At 34.6% G+C, this 11807-nt stretch overlaps 1 pseudogene; it reads left to right on the top strand.

The window, feature by feature from the left end:
- Window positions 1-5105: 5105 nt before the first annotated feature.
- On the top strand, window positions 5106-8753 carry LOC120251809 (annotated as a pseudogene).
- Window positions 8754-11807: the final 3054 nt, after the last annotated feature.

The raw sequence follows: 11807 nt of genomic DNA, 5'->3' as shown, positions 1-11807 counted from the left end.
GTTTCCTATTCCATGATAAGAGGTGAGACAACTCCATTATAATTCTGTAAAAAGTCCATATATTCTCTATTTTATAATTAGTTTTTGGTTGCTCCTCTTTTTACCCCTCAAGTGTATATGCACTACATCATCTCTTCTTTCTCATATTTCTCGATTAAATTCTCTTTTTTAGTTTTTCATAGATTAAACCTTTTGACTATCATCACTCATGCCACCAATCTCACGAGTTTGGACTTTGTTCATGTCTCGTTTTCTTATCGTATGTGTTTGTAGTTAAGTTTTTATTAATAATTATTATGTTATCTTATTTTATTTTGTATATTTATTTGATTTGTTATTTAGTTATTATTTTTATCTTACATCTAATGGATGTTATAATATTAAGATTCTTTTTATAATATAGATGATCTCATTTATATTGTTGTTATAATTCAACAATTACAAAAGCCATTGGTTAATGAATCTACATTTAATGTCTTTTTAAATGGAATATGTCAAAATGGTAAGGGTTATTATAAATATTTATACTACAAGATCTATTTACTAAATTAGTAGATTAAAAATGTCCATACATATAGTTTGTAATATTTTTATTACTTGGAAAAATAAGTTTTTAGGATTTTTATTTATCATCTACTTCCTATGGAAAGCGTCTTGTTATTTCAAAGTTTTATTTTTGTTCTTGTGTTTTTGTTTTTGTTTTTGTATTTTTATATTTGATTTTTGAAGAATGCTAATGCTATCGTAATTCATATTTTGACTGGACTTTGACTAATATCAATCAAACTTGATAATGCAAGTAGCATTTTGAAATAATAATGGTATATATACTTGGAAAGAATAAGTAATATTTGTATTTAATACTAAGGATATGATTGGTAAACCATATTATTAGATATCTCCTTTCCTTTCACTCCTTAGTAAAGCGACCCTCTCATTTTTCATACTAAATGTTGACCAAACAATAACGATTCAACAATCTTTCCATTTTCTTCCGCTTCCTTCCATTATTTCTCTTTGTATTACTACTTTTATTTTTGACTTGATTAAATTCCAAATTAGATTCTCGCGATGTATCAAATTTTAAATTTGATCTTTGTCATATAAAAATTTTTAAATTATACCTTCTTGTTCTTCCAAATCAAATATAGACCTTTGTGAATAACCATAAATTAAATCAAGCCTTATGATCATTTAAATTGAAACTATGATATGAATTGTTTGAAGTGTGCATGCTAGTAAGTGCATTAGTTGTACAAGTAATAAAGTGTTCTCAAATAGAAAAATGGATCCCACAAAAATAATTAGTACTAACTTCTAACTTTTCTTCAATTATCTAGCCTCAACAATTATATAATCAAGATTTTTAAAAAATGAATTAAAGGATGCAAACACAATTGGTACAATCAATACAATCGATGGTTGAACCGAGATTTATTAGTAGGAGAAGCCAATTCAAAATGTAAAAAGAAATTGTTTGCAATGTAAAAATAGTAAGTTAACATAACTATTATAAAAACCACACATCGGATACGTGATATTGCAAGACATAAGATTGCTATCTATACACGCTTGAAATAGAACCAAAGAATACGTCGTACCTAGAAATACAAGTATCTCATGGTTATGGGAATTTGGAGAATGAGTCTCTTGGATCAAGGCATGACACAAGAAGAAGTAACTTTGTGCTTTATTTTGGGAACTTGTTTTGCATTTCTTGTGCAATTATATCAATAACCCTGACATTGCAACAATAATAAAATCACAAATATTACTTAAATAATAAATTAATGATATTTATAAAAACATGATATATATAATACCATACTCGAGAAAATTTCCATCACGTAACGGTGAAAATGAGCAATGACTTGTCCCTCCCATCTCTAATGATCATGGATTTGCATATTATTCTTCATATGAGGCACCGAGTTGAGTTTCCATAATATAAAAGAGCTAAATTCTTCCAAAAATTGCCTCCCATCCCATCTCCCTAATGTCTTGAAGCCCAATCCTCGACAATTTTCAATAAAATGTATAGCTTTAGCAATATTTTTGATCCTTTTAATTTCAGGAAAGTGATAACTTATTTGATATCCCCAACAAATGTCTCATCAAATACATCACTAACTTAAATTGATAATTCTCAATTTTAATCAAACTTATTACAATACCTCTATTATCATTGGAAGCACCATCTCATGCACATTTTGAGTGCCTCTAACACTAAACTCCACATTGAGATTAGCTTGAGTTGGTAGTGTAATAAGATCCCAAATGAGTATCCCCTAGTCATGCTAAGCTTTTATTCTTGATTTTCCCTATGTTATTGACTTCATCTACACCCACTCCAGTTGCTCAACCAACATATCACGGCAATGTCGCTGAAGTAGATCTCTCCTTTTGCATGATCCTCCGACCGCATTAACAAACATAGCAACATATTGATCACTCACAATTTGATTGTCTTCAGAAACAACAATAATCACTAATTGGAGTTGATGAGAAAAACAATGGATATAGCTTGCATATGGATTTTCTCTTAGAATAAGTGCCTTCAAACCATTAAATTCACTTGGCATATTTGAAGCCCCTTCATATCCTTGTCCACTTAGACTTAAAAGAGATAACCCGTGTTTTCCAAATAAACATTCAATGGCATTTTTAATGAAATGGTTGAGGTACTTTGGCACATGAGCCATAGCAAGGAATTGTTCTACTATATATCTGTCTTATTCACATATTGCTAAACAACTCCCATTTGGTATTTTATTAACACATCTAGAGCTTCATTAGTCATAAGCTGAAAAATATTTATGTGCAATATCATCAACAATAGCACATGTAATCTCTGCTACACAAGTATTTGCTAACTCTTTTTAACCTTTGGGAAAGTCATTTGATTGTTTCTAAGCGCATGACTCGCCCTAAAACCATACCAATCCATAGGCTATACTACTCAAACAACTCAAGAAAAATTGCCCTTATTTAATGAGTTCGTGGACCTATCATGTCCAAGGAAAAAGCTAATCTTGCTTAAGTAGAAAATATGTCACATCCAAAAATAAGTGTTAAATAAGTGAGGGTATCCAACCTCCATCTCATGTGAATATGTAGTTAATTGGTGTGATGCACTCCTAGCCTAAATTTGGAAACTCGCAATTGTACTCTTTATGTCATTATGCATGTAGTTAGTAATACTAACATGATCCACAAATTTTTCTAAAGCCTTTCCCAATTATTGAACCCAATTCTAGTGAATGCATCTTCTCTTATTTGATTGGCTCGCTTGGTATGAAAATGACAACACTAAAACCAAAATGTTTCATCTTTGGTCAAAAGCTGCACTCTAACCATGGATGGTGTTAAACCAAGCATCTTGAAAACTACCCTTTATTTTCAAACTCTTTTCGTGGAAAAATTGTGACCAATTGGTTTTACAGTGGCCTCTAGTTAAATATTTCCTTCTAACTTGATCCCCTGATCCCAAACATCAATGTCTTCAATGTGTTTATTAGGTTGACCAAAACAGTAATCGATCCGGGTTTTGAAAATCCAATTGCATGCACCCGATTTTTTCTCGATTGGCAAAAATACACTATCCATATCCTACCACTGTTTAAAATCAGACTACCAAAACCGAGTACCCATTTTAAACAAGATTGGATATCCGATATCAAGATCCAAATTTAAGTTTTATCATTTATATGAAATTTTTATAATATATTATAAAAACAAATATAACAAACTTATAATTTATTCTAAAATATTAAATTATTCTCTAAACAATAAAAATAATAAAAACTTTTATCAATCATAAGCAATACAAAAAGGAATCAAATTCTTTTTGTGAACCATAACCATCTCATCAATAATGAAACCAGTAGAGAAGTTCGGGTAATGAATATTAGAAGTGAAGAATTAAAAAGAAAGAAAATATTTTAAAATGGAATAGATTAGGAATTGGATATACATTTAACACCTATAAAATTTTAAAATTATTATATATAGATATATATATAACTCTAGATTAGGATTTGGATTTTTCTAATTTTTAACCGATGTAATATGTATATACATATATGAATACACTAAAACTGATTGAATTCTAGAACAATGCTTTATTTTCTCATGACCAAAATCCAATCGTTTTTCATGCCATGAAAACTTCGGATCGGGCTAATGTCCATTTTTGGTCCAAAATTGATACGTGACAACTCATTGATCAAGGTCTCATCTCTAGCTTTTTGTAATCTTAATAATAATGATATCATTAGAATTGAGATTCATATGTGTGTGTCACTTGATTTGGAGCCGCAAAGGTACTTTTGAGAATTGATTACTCTCACTCCATTGTTGTTTAAATAAAAATTTATCCATGCCCAATTGGCTATAAAAGTGTGTAATGCTATCCAAAGACCAAAGTAAAACCTTTTATAAATATAATTGATATGGAAATAGTAGCAAAGGTATTTCATAGCCCATACAATTTATTTACATAGAATAGGATTAAGCTTAATGTGATAATTTTGAAAATATAGAATGGAATTTTGTGCAAACTATAAATCATGTAAAAGTTCTTTAGTCATTCAAGAAATAGAAAATGACAATCATCAAATATTTCAAAAATGTTTCCCGAGCCAAAGTTGCAAAAGAAGTAGTTTTTACATATGGCCACAAGCTATAAAAGAACCTTGCAGTATGTGTAAGCTTTTGATAGGACATAAATGTCAAATAGAGGGACCTACGAGGTGGAGTTAGGCAGTTAGCCGACCACAAACGATCATCCAAATGATTTTAGTAGGAGCAGTACATGACCTATGGAGGTTCTAAGTGCTATATAGAAAAAGTTTTATGGTCTAGCACTTACGATGGTAAGCTAGATCTTAACACCAAGATCAAGACCATACATATGAAGCTTACTAGCTAGTAAGATACCCATAAGCGCCCAAACCCATCATCTCGAGCTTCTAGCCATTTCTTGTTTTGCATGAATTATTTAAAAAGATCAATTTGGATTGGCTTTTGTCTCATTCGAAAATTGGGCTTCGAGGAACTTCATGGGGTAATAAGGCATAAATTCATATTGAATCCATAAAAATTTGGTAACTTCAACTTTATTAACAACCGCTTATGAATCATTTGATGTTTGCCTACATCTTTATCTCAAGTTTTGATTGGACACTGATTGCTCAAGGTGAAGGTTAAATTCTTTCGCTTCCAGGTGTTGATAGGGTAAAATGCTGAGTTTGTCGAGATGAGGATATCCACCCTAGTCACTATGGATGATTTGCCAAATTGATACCATTGAAGGAATTAATGTTGGACTTATTAGATCTTTAGCTATCCATGTAAGGATTAGATGTAGATGGTTTATAGAGAGTCCCTTTCATGCAATATATGGGAAACAAAAGCCGCACAGTGATTTATCTTACGTAAGTAATGATGAATATTATGTATGGTAGTAGATAGGTGTTTGCCATAGAACCATGTCTTCAAGAAGAACAGGTTGTGCTAGTACGATATCGCATCAAGAATTTCTAACTATTTTGTGGAACATAATCACTCATCTAGAGCCATCTTTCCTTTCAATAATTATTGAGCTTCTCATTTTCTTTTATTGAGCATACTGATGCAAGTCGACCATTAATGAGTTGTAATACGCAATGTAGCGGATGTGGCACATGTGGAGTTAAGAATGCAGAATGCACGCGAGTGCACATATCATCAGCACACCTCATTGGTGAGCACCCAGGTCATATTCGGGGAGCGCTAGAGGGTCCTATTACTTTCTTTTGCCAATCACAGAGCCCTGAATGTCAATGGAGTTTCTCAAAGTTCTAACTTTATAAATTGATTAATACAATAAAATTGAGGATCATTATGTGATGATTGGAAGGATTTTGGAAAATTGTCACAAGATTCCTACTGAATAATCACTTGTGAACAAAGTGAGAGGTGACCAATTCAATCTTAGTGTCGGTCTCGGAGCAATGCAAAAGGACCTAATGGTCCCAATTTAGCAATCTCTGCTTTTCGGTTTAAACACTAGAAACTTATAATTGGACTCTTCCATCCCAACCTCCTATATCTGCTTAAGTTCAAAGAACTCCACTTAAAGGGGCTCATCGAAAACCTTGTCTACAAATCCAATCAAACACTTATAATATCTAAAATCTACAGTAAATAATTTCTTTGCAAATTTCATGCATAGATCTACTAACTAGGTAAGAGTATTTCTAATGTAGTTTGGCATATCTTCCACCCACATCAGCAAAATATCATATTAAGAAAAATAGCCACGTGGATCACAGTAGGAAACGTAGAAAGAATATTGAATTACCAATAAAGAGTCACAAGCAATAATCAAAGGTGGATTCGTGAAATTCCAATTGGGGGTCCTACAAATGATATAAAAGTATTGCTCAATCACATTATCCGTGAAAGGGAGCCGTCAAAAGAATGCCTAGGTAACTGCCTCTAAAGCCTGGTCTTAGATGGTTTGAGGATAGAGATACGTCCCAAGATCATCAAGAGAATGTCGAATGCTCATCGCCACACGCTCTTACCATTATTGATGCAGCAGTCTTCCCTTGACCCACGGAAATCAGTTAAAATATTGATGGAGCTCACATCTTCAAAAGTAGGAGTCCTCCATCTGGATGCCTGCAATTCGGTAATGAGAGCGGCTATAGATCGAAAACCCTAGGGTTTTGCCAGTATCAAAACCGGCTGACGCTTCACCATATGGTAGCGTTGTCGGACACAAATTGGTCGCGGTTGTTATGATTCTGGCGACAACAGAATCGCTGCGATGACTTCTATGTTAATCTCTCTATGATTCCACACTAGCATGGTTTGATAACATGCTGATGGTTAGAAGTGGGCAACGACAGTGAAGACATCAACACCACGCTGTTACGAGCTCATGGTGATGCTCCGGTTTTAATAAGTTAATTTGTTTTGCTCCCAATGCCTTCCAGAGTGCTTATAATATTACCCGTACAGTTGAATGAGAATAAAAAGCGTTGTGAACAAAAGAATGAGGCTCGTATACTGAGGTTTGGTGCTCAACATGTAAAATTCCTCATAGACTGCACACGATGATAATGGCACTTATAGCATGCTTTTACAGTAGTTATAACAAAGCCACATAGTCTCAGCTTTCTCGATCGGAAAAAGTGTATTGTTGGAACTGGACTGGAACGTCAAACGGCTCTAGATTCTGGGGTTTCAGCTATAGCCGAACGGGAGGGAAAAGATCATTTATACTGATACTCACAAGATCATTTTCTCAAGTAATGGAGACACTATGAGCATTCCATTAGTTATGTATCAACGTTCTAACAAAAATACATGTATGCATCAAAAACCTCAGGTTCCGAGGGGTAAATGCATTAAAAAGGGACAAATTTTTAGCAGACGGTGCGACTACAGTTGGTGGGGAACTCGCTTTAGGAAAAAACGTATTAGTAGCTCATATGCCATGGGAAGGTTACAATTCTGAAGACGCAGTACTAATTAGTGAACGTTTAGTATATGAAGATATTTATACTTCTTTTTTGCATTCAGAAATATGAAATTCAAACATGTGACAAGCCAAGGTCTTGAAAGAATCTCTAAGGTAATACCACATTTAGAGGATCTCTTACTCCACAATTTAGATAGGAATGGAGTTGTGATGCTTGTATCTTAGATACAAACAAGTGACATTATAGTAGGTAAATTAACACCTCTGAGAGAGACCGAATCATTGTATGCTCCATAAGATAGGTTAGCATGAGCCATACTCAGCATTCCAGTATCCACTGCAAAAGAAACTTCTCTAAAATTATCTATAGGTGGAAGGGGCCGAGTTATTGATGTGAGATGGATTCAGAAAAGGGGTGGTTCCATTTATAATCCAGAGATGATTCGTGTATATATTTCACAAAAACGTGAAATCAGAGTAGGTGATAAAGTAGCCGGAAGACATGGGAATAAAGGTATCATTTCCAAAATTTTGCCTAGGCAAGATATGCCCTATTTGCAAGATGGAACACCTGTTGATATGGTCTTCAACCCATTAGGAGTACCCTCACGAATGAATGTAGGACAGATATTTGAATGCTCACTCGGGTTAGCGGGGGATCTGCTAAAAAGACATTATAGAATAGCACCTTTTGATGAGAGATATGAGCAAGAGGCTTCGAGAAAACTAGTGTTTTCTGAATTATATTCAGCCAGTAAGCAAACAAAAAATCCATGGGTATTTGAACCCGAGTATCCGGGAAAAAGCAGAATATTTGATGGAAGAACAGGGGATCCTTTTGAACAACCTGTTCTAATAGGAAAACCCTATATCTTGAAATTAATCCATCAAGTTGATGATAAAATCCATGGGCGTTCCAGTGGACATTACGCACTTGTTACACAACAACCCCTTAGAGGAAGGGCCAAACAAGGGGGACAACGAGTAGGAGAAATGGAAGTTTGGGCTCTAGAGGGATTTGGTGTTGCTCATATTTTACAAGAGATGCTTACTTATAAATCTGATCATATTAGAGCTCGTCAAGAGGTACTTGGTGCTACAATTGTTGGAGGAACAGTACCTAACCCCGAAGATGCTCCAGAATCCTTTCGATTGCTCGTTCGAGAACTACGATCTTTGGCTCTGGAACTGAATCATTTCCTCGTATCTGAAAAGAATTTCCAGATTAATAGGAAGGAAGCTTGATCTGAATGAATCAGAATTTCTATTCTATGATCGACCAGTATAAACATCAACAACTTCGAATTGGACCAGTTTCTCCTCAACAAATAAGGGCTTGGGCTACCAAAATACTACCTAATGGAGAGATAATTGGTGAGGTGACAAAACCGTATACTTTTCATTACAAAACCAATAAACCGGAAAAAGATGGATTGTTTTGTGAAAGAATCTCTGGACCTATAAAAAGTGGAATTTGCGCTTGTGGAAATTATCGAGTGATTGGGGCTGAAAAAGAAGACCCGAAGTTTTGTGAACAATGCGGGGTGGAGTTTGTTGATTCTCGGATACGAAGATATCAAATGGGATACATCAAACTCGCATGCCCGGCGACTCATGTGTGGTATTTGAAACGTCTTCCTAGTTATATCGCGAATCTTTTAGATAAACCCCTTAAGGAATTAGAAGGCCTAGTATACTGTGATGTGTGATTTGATCAAAATTTTCATTTTACAGATTCGAAAACTGTCATCCCATTCAATCTGATTATTGGGATGTCCCCGTTCTGACATGTGTCTTGGAAGGACTAACATGAAGCTCAGAATGTTGGGTGTATTCAATACTTCCAAACAAACAACAAAAGGGGAATTGATCCATGGTCGATTCCCGTAACAGATAAATAGGAATTACTAGTTATACCTCGTGAAAACAAAATACTTGCTTCGTGGAATTAACCATTCCATTTCTTTGAGAGAGTGATTCTGTTGAAGCAAGTAAATATGGCATGGTTACAGGAGTTTATATATCCCATATATGCTTCAAAGGATATCGTGGTATAAGCATGACCATCGAGGTGAGTAGAGACCTAAAAGATCGAATGGGACGATATATAGACAAGTAAATCCTTTATGAGTCCCAACAAAGTATTCCTTTACTTTAAGGGATTCCGTATTTGAGGGGAAGTAGACTACTCAATAATTTCACATTTTCTTTTTTTGTCGTAAATTAAGTAATTTAGAAACTCAAAGTCAAAAGAAGAATGAATTAATGAAAGGTTAGTCCTCTCTGTGAACTTGAGTAAGGAGTAGCCTTTGCAGGGTTTTATTGAACTTTAAAAGAACCTCTCTTTCTTTATTTGGTATAACTACTTGAGCCGGATGAGAGGAAACCTTCACGTCCGATTTTTAAGGGGGGAACCCAATCTTATAGGAACCTATCTCGATTTTTCTTTTGCTAGGCCCATATCTAAAAAACCAACTTTCTTACGATTACGAGGTTCATTCGAGTATGAAATCCAATCCTGGAAATACAGCATCCCACTTTTTTTTACTACTCAAAGCTTCGAGACATTTCGAAATCGAGAAATCTCGACAGGAGCAGGTGCTATTAGAGAACAATTAGCCGATTCGGATTTGCAAATTATTCTAAATAATTCATTGGTAGAATGGAAGGAATTAGGAGATGAGGAGGTGACTGGAACTGGAAATGAATGGGAAGATAGAAAAATTAGAAGAAGAAAGGATTTTTTGGTTAAACGCATGGAATTAGCTAAACATTTTATTCGAACAAATGTAGAACCAAAACGGATGGTTTTGTGCCTATTACCAGTTCTTCCTCCCGAGTTGAGACCAATCATTCAGATAGATGGAGGTAAATTAATGAGTTCGGATATTAATGAACTCTATAGAAGAGTTATCTATCGGAACAATACTCTTACCGATCTATTAGCAACAAGTAGATCTATGCCAGGTGAATTAGTAATGTGTCAGGAGAAATTGGTACAAGAAGCCGTGGATACACTTCTTGATAATGGGATCCGTGGGCAACCCATGAAAGATGGTCATAATAAAGTTTACAAGTCATTTTCAGATGTAATTGAAGGCAAAGAAGGAAGATTCCGTGAGACTCTCCTTGGCAAACGGGTCGATTATTCGGGGCGTTCTGTCATTGTTGTGGGTCCTTCGCTTTCATTACATCAATGTGGATTACCTCGCGAAATAGCAATAGAGCTTTTCCAAACATTTCTAATTCATGGTCTAATTAAACAACATGTTGCTTCTAACATAGGAATTGCTAAAAGTAAAATTTGGGAAAAAAAATTGATTGTATGGGAAATACTTCCAGAAGTTATGCAGGGGCATCCTATATGGTTGAATAGAGCACCTACCCTACATAGATTGGATATAGAGGCATTCCAACTTATTTTAGTAGAGGAACGTGCCATTTGTTTACATACATTAGTTTGTAGAGGCTTCAATGTAGACTTTGATGGAGATCAAATGGCTATTCATGTATCTTTATCTATGTAAGCTCAAGTGGAAACTCATTTACTTATGTTTTACCAAATGAATCTCTTTTTACCAGATATTGGAGATCCCATTTTTGTACCAACCCAAGATATGATTATTGTGCGCTATGTATTAATGTTTGGAATCATCAAGGTATTCATGCAAATTGGTGTAATACATATAATTGCCGAAATTGACAAAATAAAATAGTTAACAATAATAAGTATAACTATATGAAAATGAAAGCGACGTATTGTTGCAGTTCCTATGATGCACTTGGAGCTTATCGGCAAAAACGAATCGATTTAGATAGTCCTTTGTGGCTCCGGTGGCGACTAGATCAACGTGTCATTGGCTCAAGAGAAGTTCCCATCGAAATTCAATATGAATCTTTGGGCACTTATCATGAGATTTATAGGCACTATCTAATTGTAAGAAGTGTAAAAAAAAAAATTCGTTGGATATACATTCGAACCACCATTGGTCATATTTCTTTTTATCGAGAAATAGAAGAAGCCGTACAGGGGTTTTGTCGGGCCTATTCATACGTTATTTAAACTAATAAAATAAATTAGATCAGGCGATATCCGTGCCATGGGAATTCGGGAATTCTGATACCGGAAAAATTGGCGAGACTCGAATTTCTATGTGAATCAAGATTAGGGGAAAGAAGTTTTTCGAATCATTGACTTAGGCCCATTGTTGAATCCTATTAAGCATAATATAGGGGGTATTTATGACGGAACAGGGCTGATCTGGTCTTTTACAATAAAGTGATAGATGGAACTGCTATGAAACGACTTATTAGCAGATTAATAGATCATTTCGGA

Source organism: Dioscorea cayenensis, chromosome 20, assembly GCF_009730915.1.
Source record: "Dioscorea cayenensis subsp. rotundata cultivar TDr96_F1 chromosome 20, TDr96_F1_v2_PseudoChromosome.rev07_lg8_w22 25.fasta, whole genome shotgun sequence".
NCBI lineage: Eukaryota > Viridiplantae > Streptophyta > Magnoliopsida > Dioscoreales > Dioscoreaceae > Dioscorea > Dioscorea cayenensis.
This window is presented reverse-complemented; position numbering and strand designations above follow the sequence as displayed.